Consider the following 10356-nt stretch of genomic DNA (forward strand, 5'->3'; position numbering starts at 1 on the left):
TCTGTGCTTATGTATAAATTACTTCTTGTAAGAACTGGCCCACTAAAATTTTTGCAAAGCTATTTTTCTTTGCATTCTATTAAACTTAAGTTTGTCTATATATAGAGTCAATATTTTAGCCTATTGTGGTTTTTTTTTAAGAGAAAGTAAGATTTATTCATTACATTTAAGGTATTACAAAAACAAAGAGACAACTCTTAATAGTTGAGCCTAGAAGTCTTTCCACTTAGGCAGTTGCCAAGGGCTTTCTTCTTAAGAGGGAACACAGAGATTCTAGATCCCTGCCCGCTCATATGTTTCCTAAGTATTCAGCGAAGTTTCTAAAAAGGAAACTGTGCCCTGATTACTGCAATTGGGAAATAATGGCAACATTAGAATCACGCTGGCTTCTGTGTGGTCCTCGATCAAGCCCATCACCTCACTGGGTTTTTAAGAAAGCTCAAAGTCACAGATAGGAAAAGATAATTTCAAAAATATGTTTCACAAACCATTTGTTTTAAGAATATATTTAAACCTCCTACAACTTAATAATAAGATGATAAAACAATTTTTTAAATGTGCAGAAGATTCAGATACCTCACCAAAGAAGATTGACAAACCCCTAAAAAGCAAATGACAAGGTGTTAAATGCCGTCGGTCAATATGGAAATTCAAACTAACTCCATGATAAAGTGTAGCTACATACAGGAATGACAGAGAGCAGAAAATCAGGAGAAATCTGACTATCATCTAGGCTCTGGCAGATTAGGTTGTCTTTCAGAAATTCTATTCTCCCAGAAGGGTATTCCATCCCCTTTAGGAAGAGCAACCACACTAAGTTGTGACCTCTGCATTTCCCAAGAGATAACCAAAAAGCATGGCCTAAGGTAAAATGTTTATATTTTCCACCCTGGCATTGCCCAGTGTAGTTCCCAGCAAAAACAGGACACCATTCTCCCAGAACCTGGATGACCTTCTCATTGAAAGCTTCACCTCAACTCTCCTAATGAGGGAAAGAGGTCCGTGGTTTTCCAACACTAGAAGGATTTGTGGACAACTCCTTTGAGGAGGAAACTGACCCAGCGCAGAAAATATATAGAGCCTTACAAGTATAACTAGATTTTTTCTACGGCTTCTCTGCTATATTTACTAATCATTAGCAACCATCAGAAAAAAGTTTATGACCACCTGGTTGCTTCAGGCAGGAAGCCAGGGGCACCAAATTGGGGGCCTTGCCTTAGCTTTGACTTGGCAAAGCCTCCAGGCTCATGGTACGTGTGTGTGCGTGCAGAGACTTTCAATGTCAAAATGTGCCTTGTTTTTGCACAAGGCATGTGGCGTGATGTGTAATTTTTACAAGGGAAAGCCTATCTGGAAAGAGCTATATCTTTTAAGAGTTAACCTATACGTTAAACTGACTATCTTAAGCTTGTGTGTTTTTTTAATATCCATCGTTACGAGGTGTGAGAACTAGGAGAGCTCTATGAAAAAGCCAGAGATGTAAACATAACGATAATTTAATAAGTCAAGCCTCCACCCTCCCCTATTCTCTTATGACTTAGACTCATGGTGCAGTTTTATCCAGGTGGACCATGCTTCTCATCAAATATTATAAAAATGTATAGAAAGAATGAGAGAAGAGAAGCAATCGGGCAAAGAAATTGTAAAAATTTGTGAGAACATGAAATGTTAAAAGAAGAAAAATTAACCAAACGAGAGCATGCTCCCATATTTCTGTAAGTGTAGCAGAGTTGTGAGCTAATGAGAAAGTCAAACCCTAAAGCTAAAGTTTTAAGTTTCGAGATAAAATAGATTAAATGTAAAATAAAGGCTAAAACCAAATTCTAAAAACATTAGCAATAGAAGCAGTAAAAAATTTTAAGCGAAATGATAAAAACCAGTGAGATGGAAAGCTTAAACTGGTATTCTACATGAAATAAAAGGAAAGAAAGAATTAAGAGCTGAAATATGAAAGTGGAAAAAAAAAACTCCAAAAACTTAAATGGATAAAAGATTGTGAGACTATTTAAAATATAGTAGAAGATAAACCACTCGGGCATATTACCACTGGGATTATTCTTCAAAATGGAATAAATCCACAAAGATCTGTAAAATGTTCTACCTTTTAAAAGTTTCAAAGGGTAGAAACAGAATGGCTCTCCTCACAGGTGAGGAGAGCCATTGGATTGTGAATGTCAGGTCACAAATGTCCTGGTGCCCCAACCCCACCTGTGCAGATAGGGGGTGGGATCCAGGTGGGGCCACAGAGGAGACAGGGCTATCCTGGAGTCTTGTTGGAAAGGCAGGGTTTGTGACCGTTCTTGATTGGTTTTATATTTTGGTGGGCCATTACATACTGATTTTAATGCAAATATATATTCCATCACATTTCTTGATATATTACAAATGCATCCCATTTCTTGGTTCATACCATAAAGAGGCAACTAAAACTATCATAAAGGCACATATTTAGAGTGAACCCCAGCATACAGTCCTTTGGGAGTCTGTTTCTAAACTCCAGAGCTATCACTAAGATAGAAGTCCAGGCCCTGGCTGGATGGCTCAGCGGTGGAGTGTCAGCTCAGTGTGTGGACCTCCCAGGTTCAATTACTGGCCAGGACACACAGGAGAAGCGCTCATCTGCTTCTCCACCTTTCCCCCTCTCCTTCCTCTCTGTTTCTCTCTTCCCCTCCCGCAGCCAAGGCTCCATAGGAGCAAAGTTGGCTGGGGTGCTGAGGATGGCTCCATGGCTTCCACCTCAGGTGCTAGAATGTCTCTGGCAGCAACGGAGCGGCACCCCAGATGGGCAGAGCATGGCCCCCTGGTGGGCATGCCGGTTGAATCCTGGTCGGGTGCATGTGGAAAAATACCAAAAGAAAAAAAAGATAGATGTCCATATCTGACATGACAGGTTAACAATTTTCAACAGACTAAACCAAGATTAAAGACTGAGAGAGTCAAAGATAAAGACCCAGTGAAACAGATCAAGAGACACAGTCGGCATGACAAAGACGTAATGTGGAAAGAGAGACAATCGAAGAGGGAGACGAAGAGTTAGAAGGGCAGAGGGAAAAGAGAGAACAAAAAAATCCTCTGGAAACAGTGTTAGAACAAGATTTTATACCCAAGTTCCTTGGGTGCATTTCAGCAGCCACAAGCTGAGATGGTTGTTGAATCAGAAAGCCCAGAGGCCCCACTACAATTTTATTTCCTTGCTTTCTTATTCTGTATTTTGTTCTTAGACCTAGAGCCTCCTGGCCCTTAGCAAGAGTTATTTATAAGATAGGGATGGAGATTTGTTGCAAAGATGGATGAGAGGAAGGGAGGTGGCCCTGGTTTCTCAATGCAAACAACCAACAACCAAGAGATGGATGAGTTGTCTGGGAGCACTGCTAGAAAATTAGGACTTTTCAGTTCATTTACAGAACTTGTTGTATAGAGCTGACAAAAATCAAATTTTTTTAGTGTATCTACAGAAATAAATAAGCATCAACAACTAAATTTATTTTCCCCCTGGAAACAGTGGACTGGTTAAAAAATGACATGGCTATGATATAAAGACAGTTCTGTGTAATCCACAACTAGCAGGAGCCAAAAACCATTGCAGCAAAATTATTTAAATAAGGCTATATTGCACAGTGCTGTCTATTGCAAAAAACATACTTTTTTTTTTTTTTTAATTAGCTGGACCCAAATTGAGATATCAGTGCAATTGGTGATCAGCGAGTCTGGGCCTTCCTTTCTTTAAATTCCCTTTGTCCCTTAAGGACATCCCATCTTTCCCTACACTGTGGTGTGGCACCTTCAAAGTCTTAGTCCTTTGCAATTCCGCCCTCCCCCCCAGATAGGGAATTCATTTGCTGTAGTCATTTATACTTTAGTATAAATGAAGTATTAGGAGTAAAGTATTTTTTTAATAAAGGAGTTAAAAAATCACAGCCTCAACTCTACATTTTAGACATAACTTTTTGTGAATAAAATATAATATTTGCTTCTGTTGGAGTTTGCACTGACCTATGAGCAGCTGAGTAGAGGGCATTTCAGAAGACAAGATGAAGGTGCTTCCATGCACTTCAGAGAGAGCCTATTTTGTCATAGTGAAGACTCAAAATGGGTTGTTTATTCTCTGAAAAAAAAAGAGGGTATTATATACATGCATATGTATGTATGCATATATACAAGCATACACACATACAGACATGGAAAACCTGCTCTTCTAAGTGGTTTGCACAGATTCTTATATTTAAGAAGTAGAAGGTCTCTGGATTCAAAGTATTTATAGACTAGTTTAAGGTGTCATTTGCCTTTTTCACTACATTGATATTTGCACTGGTGGTGCCAAGTTGCGCGCTGGCTTTGCTGCCAATAGCTCAGCACAAGTCAGAGCAGCGGCGGCAACCAGTACGTGGCATCAGGATATTCTGTACACAGTCATTAAAAATAAAAGTCAGGAATTCCTTGACGAAATAAAGACTTCAGAATGACCCGACAAAATGGCAAAAAGAATTAACCGCCTGACCAGGCAGTGGCGCAGTGGATAGAGTGTTGGACTGGGATGCGGAGGACCCAGGTTCGAGACCCCGAGGTCGCCAGCTTGGGCGCGGGCTTAGCTGGTTTGGGCAGAGCTCACCAGCTTGGAGCCAGGGTCACTGGCTTGAGTGGGGAGTTACTCGGTCTGCTGAAGGCCCATGGTCAGAGCACATGTGGGAGGGCAATCAATGAACAACTAGGGTGTCATGGTGAAGGGCTGATGATTGATGCTTCTCGTCTCTCTCCATTCCTGTCTGTCCCTATCTGTACCTCTCTCTGACTCTCTCTGACTCTCTGTCTCTGTTAAAAAAAAAAATTAACCCCTGATCTTGTAGAAAAACGGTATCACTCTTTCCACTATGGTTTTTTGAAAATATATTCATTTTTCATAAGATGCCATTTACCTTAAGAGTCACTCAAGGTTTCCACCTTCTGTGTAATGCCATGGGAAGTGTGTCTGGAGTACTCCCGTTGAACACCGAGGCACGGAGACACTCCAGGAAAGTGCTCGTGGGAATGAGCTGTCTGGTCACTTGTTCATAGGCTATCATTGTTACTCGCAAGCTCAACCAAGAGGTGAACTATAGTAATTCAGACATGGATACTTGGCAGATATGTTCTCTTAAAAATGAAGGAAGTGATCTTGTCACGGTAAGAGGAGCAACTGATGGAATTTATTACCAATGGCAAAATCCAAGCTTTGAAGCACAATCAGAATTTGGGAAAACATTGAACTGCATTGTGACCTTGACTGCTTCTCAATACACAAAGACCTTTCTGAGGGAATCGGGGGTGAGAGTAATGAGGCTAATTTTTTCATATTATATAATGAATTGTGTCAGCATTTAGAAGATGGTATAAAGTCAAGGATGGGTAAAAAGATCCATTCAAAGTGCAAGAGAGACAAATTGGTTTTTAAGTAGCCAAGTCAGAAAAGTTCATTGATACTGTTTTAGATTCCACATTGCTATTAACACTGAAAAAGCCACCTCTTGTTGAAGACGAATATCGTGTAACAAGACATCTGCTTCAGATAAGGTATTTTCAGGATGTCCAGAGAAGATGACACTTTTCTTTTGGCAGCGAGGAGGAAGTTGACTCTGTTGACCTGGAGGGTTCAGGGGATTTTAAGGATTCAAGATTGTCCAGTTCATCTAGCATCTTTGACTCATCTCAGGGACCAACTCCTTTCCTATCAAATTGTTGAGCTCATGAGTGCTGCTTCCTCTGTAGTTCTTCTACTCTTACAATTATGTCCTGGGCACGACTTTCAGCACGGTTCGTCTCAGGTCTTAACAAAGTGAAAATTTCCTTTTATTCCGCCATGGGAGTTTTCTGACTTTGCCACTATGCCTTGAGTTGTAACTAGACTAACTTGTACCCTCTCAATTTCTTTTTCAAAGCTTCTAAAGTTGTTAACAAAGCGGCCAACTCCATAACCTTTCACATGACCTTTGCTTCAGACGGTTTATCGCCACAGGGCTGGTGTATTCACCTTGCACATCTCCCTCAGCCTAATTCCACACCTGTGACAACCTTGGTATGCCACACTGGCTACTCTGTGCCGAGAGTTGTCACCACTCACCTCACTATCCCCTGACCAGTTCCAGAATTCCATTTCCAGGGTCTTATTTCTAGGGCCAACCTGGACACCAGTGTCCTTAGCCCGGGTTTCCATGGGAGACTGGGAAGAACAAGACAGAAAAACAGGGAAAGTCAATTCAGGGTGTACTTCATCTGTGTTTGCTCTGGGGACAACGAGGCTGGACCACCCTGGCCTCTCTGAAGAAGCTGTGTATGATGACCCTTGAGAAGTTTCCCTTGAGGAAGAGCACATAGGACCCGCCCCTCCTAGTGTCACTCACACAGCCTCCCCAAGCAGCGGGGTTCCAGATCCTGGAATAGAGTGAGAATGCTGTGCGTTTCGGTCAAGGTGCTGTCCAATGACCCATCTTAAGAATGGTGACAGCACTGATGGCTGGAACACGCCATGGACTGAGATGCTGTGAGACCAGGCACCATGGGTGTTCAATGGATGATTGCAACCTGAGACTGGTCTTTCGTGTTCCCCCGTGTCTGCCTCCTTCGATGGCGGCCACAAACTGGGCACCGCCTCCCCTGTAACTGCCGTCCTCTGAAATAGTTAGCTTCCATTTCCTCTTCTCTGATTAATGCAAAGTATTTTTAGCCAGTATTGTACAGTGTAGCGTCTCTTGATAATAAAATGAGAGGTAATAAAAAATTGACATATGCAAGCTGGCATTAGAAGCTCTTTAGGAAACATAGTTTAGCGCTCCCTCATGCTATTATTTCCAAAGCTATAATTTAGTGAGCTTGACTTTATTCATTCACCACATTTTTACTGTGAGCCTAATGTCGGCCAGGCACTACGCCAGGCATGTGAAAGTACAAAGGCAAACGTTAAAAGAAAAAAAAAAGTTTCCAGTGCTAACAGAATAGTAAAGGATGCAAGCGTGCCAACAAACTATATATTTCAGAGCAGTGTGAGAAGTTGTTACATAAATATGCGCAGGACTCTAATGTGTGGTCAGAGGAAGGAGACACCGACATGCTCACAAAGGTAGAAAGAAGGGGCCATGAACGAATTAAACGGAGGTGGATTTTTGAAGGAGGAATTGAGCCTCCGTTGACCGAGACGTGAGTGATGACGGTATTTCTGAAAGCCGAGAAGCCTAAAGCAGGTGGGAACTGAAGCAGCCTTTTGGGGGGGGGGTGGCTCATGAGGCTAAAAATAAGAGACTGAAAATATTTATATATATGGCAAGAGAGGTTACAAATCGATTGTGACAGGTCTTAGATAGTATATTAAGGGGTCCTTCTTAGTGTCAGGAAATGACAGATTTAAATTTTGGCTTTGTGATAGAGAGGAAGATGAATGGGAGAAGAGGGTTGGAGCTAGGAGATTGGTTAGAAGATGATCATAATAAGTCAAGTTAGAGAAGATCTGTGAGCTGTGGCGAGGGCCACAGGGATACTGGATGATGGATGGAGCTTTGAGATCTATATGAAATAGAATCAACACAATTTAATTTACTGACTCTAACTCTCCTGCTTCCCTCGTATGAGAACTCACGTCCTTCTCTTGCCTCTATCTTAACAATTTGATATTACAGTAAGAAGAGTCAAAGTTTCTATTTTGATGTCTGGTAGGTGGTCCCATAAACTAAGATAAATATGTGATGGGTTAATCTATTTGAGGGTGAGGGAAAAAAAAGGGATACATTTTTGAGAAATGTAGAAAAGCATATGTAAAACCCTTTTGAGGATCCGCAAAAAGGGACTAAGTCTGTTTCTAGACGAGGTCATTTTCTTTCTTGGTTCAGACATCAACTCTGATTAAGACCGTCGTATTTATTCAGTTTTGCAATCACTGTAGTTATCGTTCAGGCAAGACTTTTCAACAGGTGCTAAAACAAGCATGTGAAATCTGACAAGGAGCAGAATCTTTGCACAAAATCAAGAAATTGTGCCCTGGCCGGTTGGCTCAGTGGTAGAGCATTGGCCTGGTGTGCAGGAGTCCAGGGTTCGATTCCCGGCCAGGGCACACAGGAGAAGCACCCATCTGCTTCTCCACCCCTCCCCCTCTCCTTCCTCTCTGTCTCTCTCTTCCCCTCCTACAGCCAAGGCTCCATTGGAGCAAAGTTTGCCCAGGCGCTGAGGATGGCTCTGTAGCCTCTGCCTCAGGTGCTAGAATGGCTCTGATTGAGGCAGAGCATCACCCCCTGGTGGTCATGCCGGGTGGATCCTGGTCGGGTGCATGCAGGAGTCTGTCTGACTGCCTTCCCGTTTCCAACCTCAGAAAAATAGAAAAAAAAATTTTTTTTTTAAATCAAGAAATTGCCTTATAAAGGTACTAATTTTTAACAAAAGGAAAAATAATAATTACCATGGGAGAGAAACCTATAGAGTTCTTTAACCTAGTGATAGGTATCCTGCTATGATGTAATTAGAAGATGATATCATCAGCTATTCAATACTCTGGCCCTGAATGTATATATAACCTGACCCTACAATCAGGAGGAAACATTAGGTAAAACCAGACTGAAGAACTATTCATTAAAAATGTCAATATTGTGACCTTTATAGAAAGCACCTTGTAATAAGAGGTAAATTCAAGTTCATATTCAAATTTGCTCTTTCAGCTCATGGGTAAATAATGCCTTGTTCTAAAAAAAAAAATACAGCAATGTTATTGTGTCCAAAATATTACTTAATTTTCTTTTAAAAATGAGATTTATATTGTATTGTGCATACCTAGGGTGGGGCAAAGTAGGTGTATGGTTGTTCATATGGAAAATGATACAATGATTAATAAATGATACAAGAATAAACTGTGTTTCTCAAACATGCAACTGTGAATCTACCTTTGCTCTGCCCTGTATGGCAGTAACATTCCTTTTATTGCTGGTGCTTCTTATAAATGGAACTCAAGGTGTAAAAGTTACCAGGAGCATGCACAGTCCATGAAGAATGAACAGTATACTCAGAGAACTACAGGGTTTTGAGTACCTGTCTCCTGCTCCCTATAAGTCTTTCTTGACCTGGTAGAAACTACTCACTCCACAACTCATTGATAAAATACCAGCCCTGTTCTGCAGGTTGTTTATAAAACCTAAATGGTAATGTAATGCCATAATTCTATTTTCTTTTCTTTCTTTCTCCCTTTCTCCCTTCCTTCCTTCCTTCCTCCTTTCCTTTTATTTCCTTTCCTTTTCCCTCCCTCCCTCCCTCCCCCTTCCTTCCTTCCTTCCTTCTTTACTTCCTTCCTTCCTTCTTTACTTCCTTCCTTCCTTCTTTCCTTCCTCTCTCTTTTCTCTTTCCCTTTCTTTCCCCTCCTTTCTTTCTTTCTTTCTCTTTCTTTCTTTCTTTCTTTCTTTCTTTCTTTCTTTCTTTCTTTCTTTCTTTCTAATTTCTTTCTTTCTTAATTTCTTTCTTTCTTAATTTCTTTCTTTTCTTTCTTTCTTTCTTTCTTTCTTTCTTTCTTTCTTTCTCTTTCTTTCTTTCTTTCTTGACTGCATTTTCTCATTGCTGTGCGTGCTTAAAAAAACTCAAAAAACAAAAGAAACTGCTTCCTGGGAAATATAAACTACCCACTAAAATCTTTCCCCCCCAAATTTTTTTAATTTATAGAGACAGAGAGAGAGTCAGAGAGAGGGATAGACAGGGACAGACAGACAGGAACGGAGAGAGATGAGAAGCATCAATCATCAGTTTTTCATTGCAACACCTTAGTTGTTCATTGACCGCTTTCTCATATGTGCCTTGACCGCAGGTCTTCAGCAGACGGAGTAACCCCTTGCTCAAGCCAGCAACCTTGGGTCCAAGCTGGTGAGCTTTGCTCAAACCAGATGAACCCACGCTCAAGCTGGCGACCTCGAGGTCTCGAACCTGGTTCCTCTGCATCCCAGTCCGATGCTCTATCCACTGCACCATCGCCTGGTCAGGCAAAAAGTTGTTTGGTTTTAAGCTGTATTGAATGCTGAAGTAAAACCTATTCCACATCTAGGGGAATCGCTCTGGTGATGGAACTCCTGGAAGCTTAAAAGAGTGTTAAGAAAGAAACCTGCCTGCCTTCTAGAATTAGAGTGTAGGAAGGTAACTGAGCCAATGGAAGTTTTCTCTCTGAGTGGAATTACTTCCACAGCATAGAAGAGGAGGCACCTGAAGATTTATCTGACAGTCCTGATACCTGAGCAGTGACATTGATGTTGGGTGACACATTTGGCAGAAGGGAAGGATCATTTTTCTTTAGAATTTTAGAATACTCTATATTTGTTAATTAAACGATCATTGCTAGATGCATGCTCTCATGAATATAAATTACAA

The sequence above is a fragment of the Saccopteryx bilineata genome, chromosome 2 (genome assembly GCF_036850765.1).
Source record: "Saccopteryx bilineata isolate mSacBil1 chromosome 2, mSacBil1_pri_phased_curated, whole genome shotgun sequence".
NCBI classification, from domain to species: domain Eukaryota; kingdom Metazoa; phylum Chordata; class Mammalia; order Chiroptera; family Emballonuridae; genus Saccopteryx; species Saccopteryx bilineata.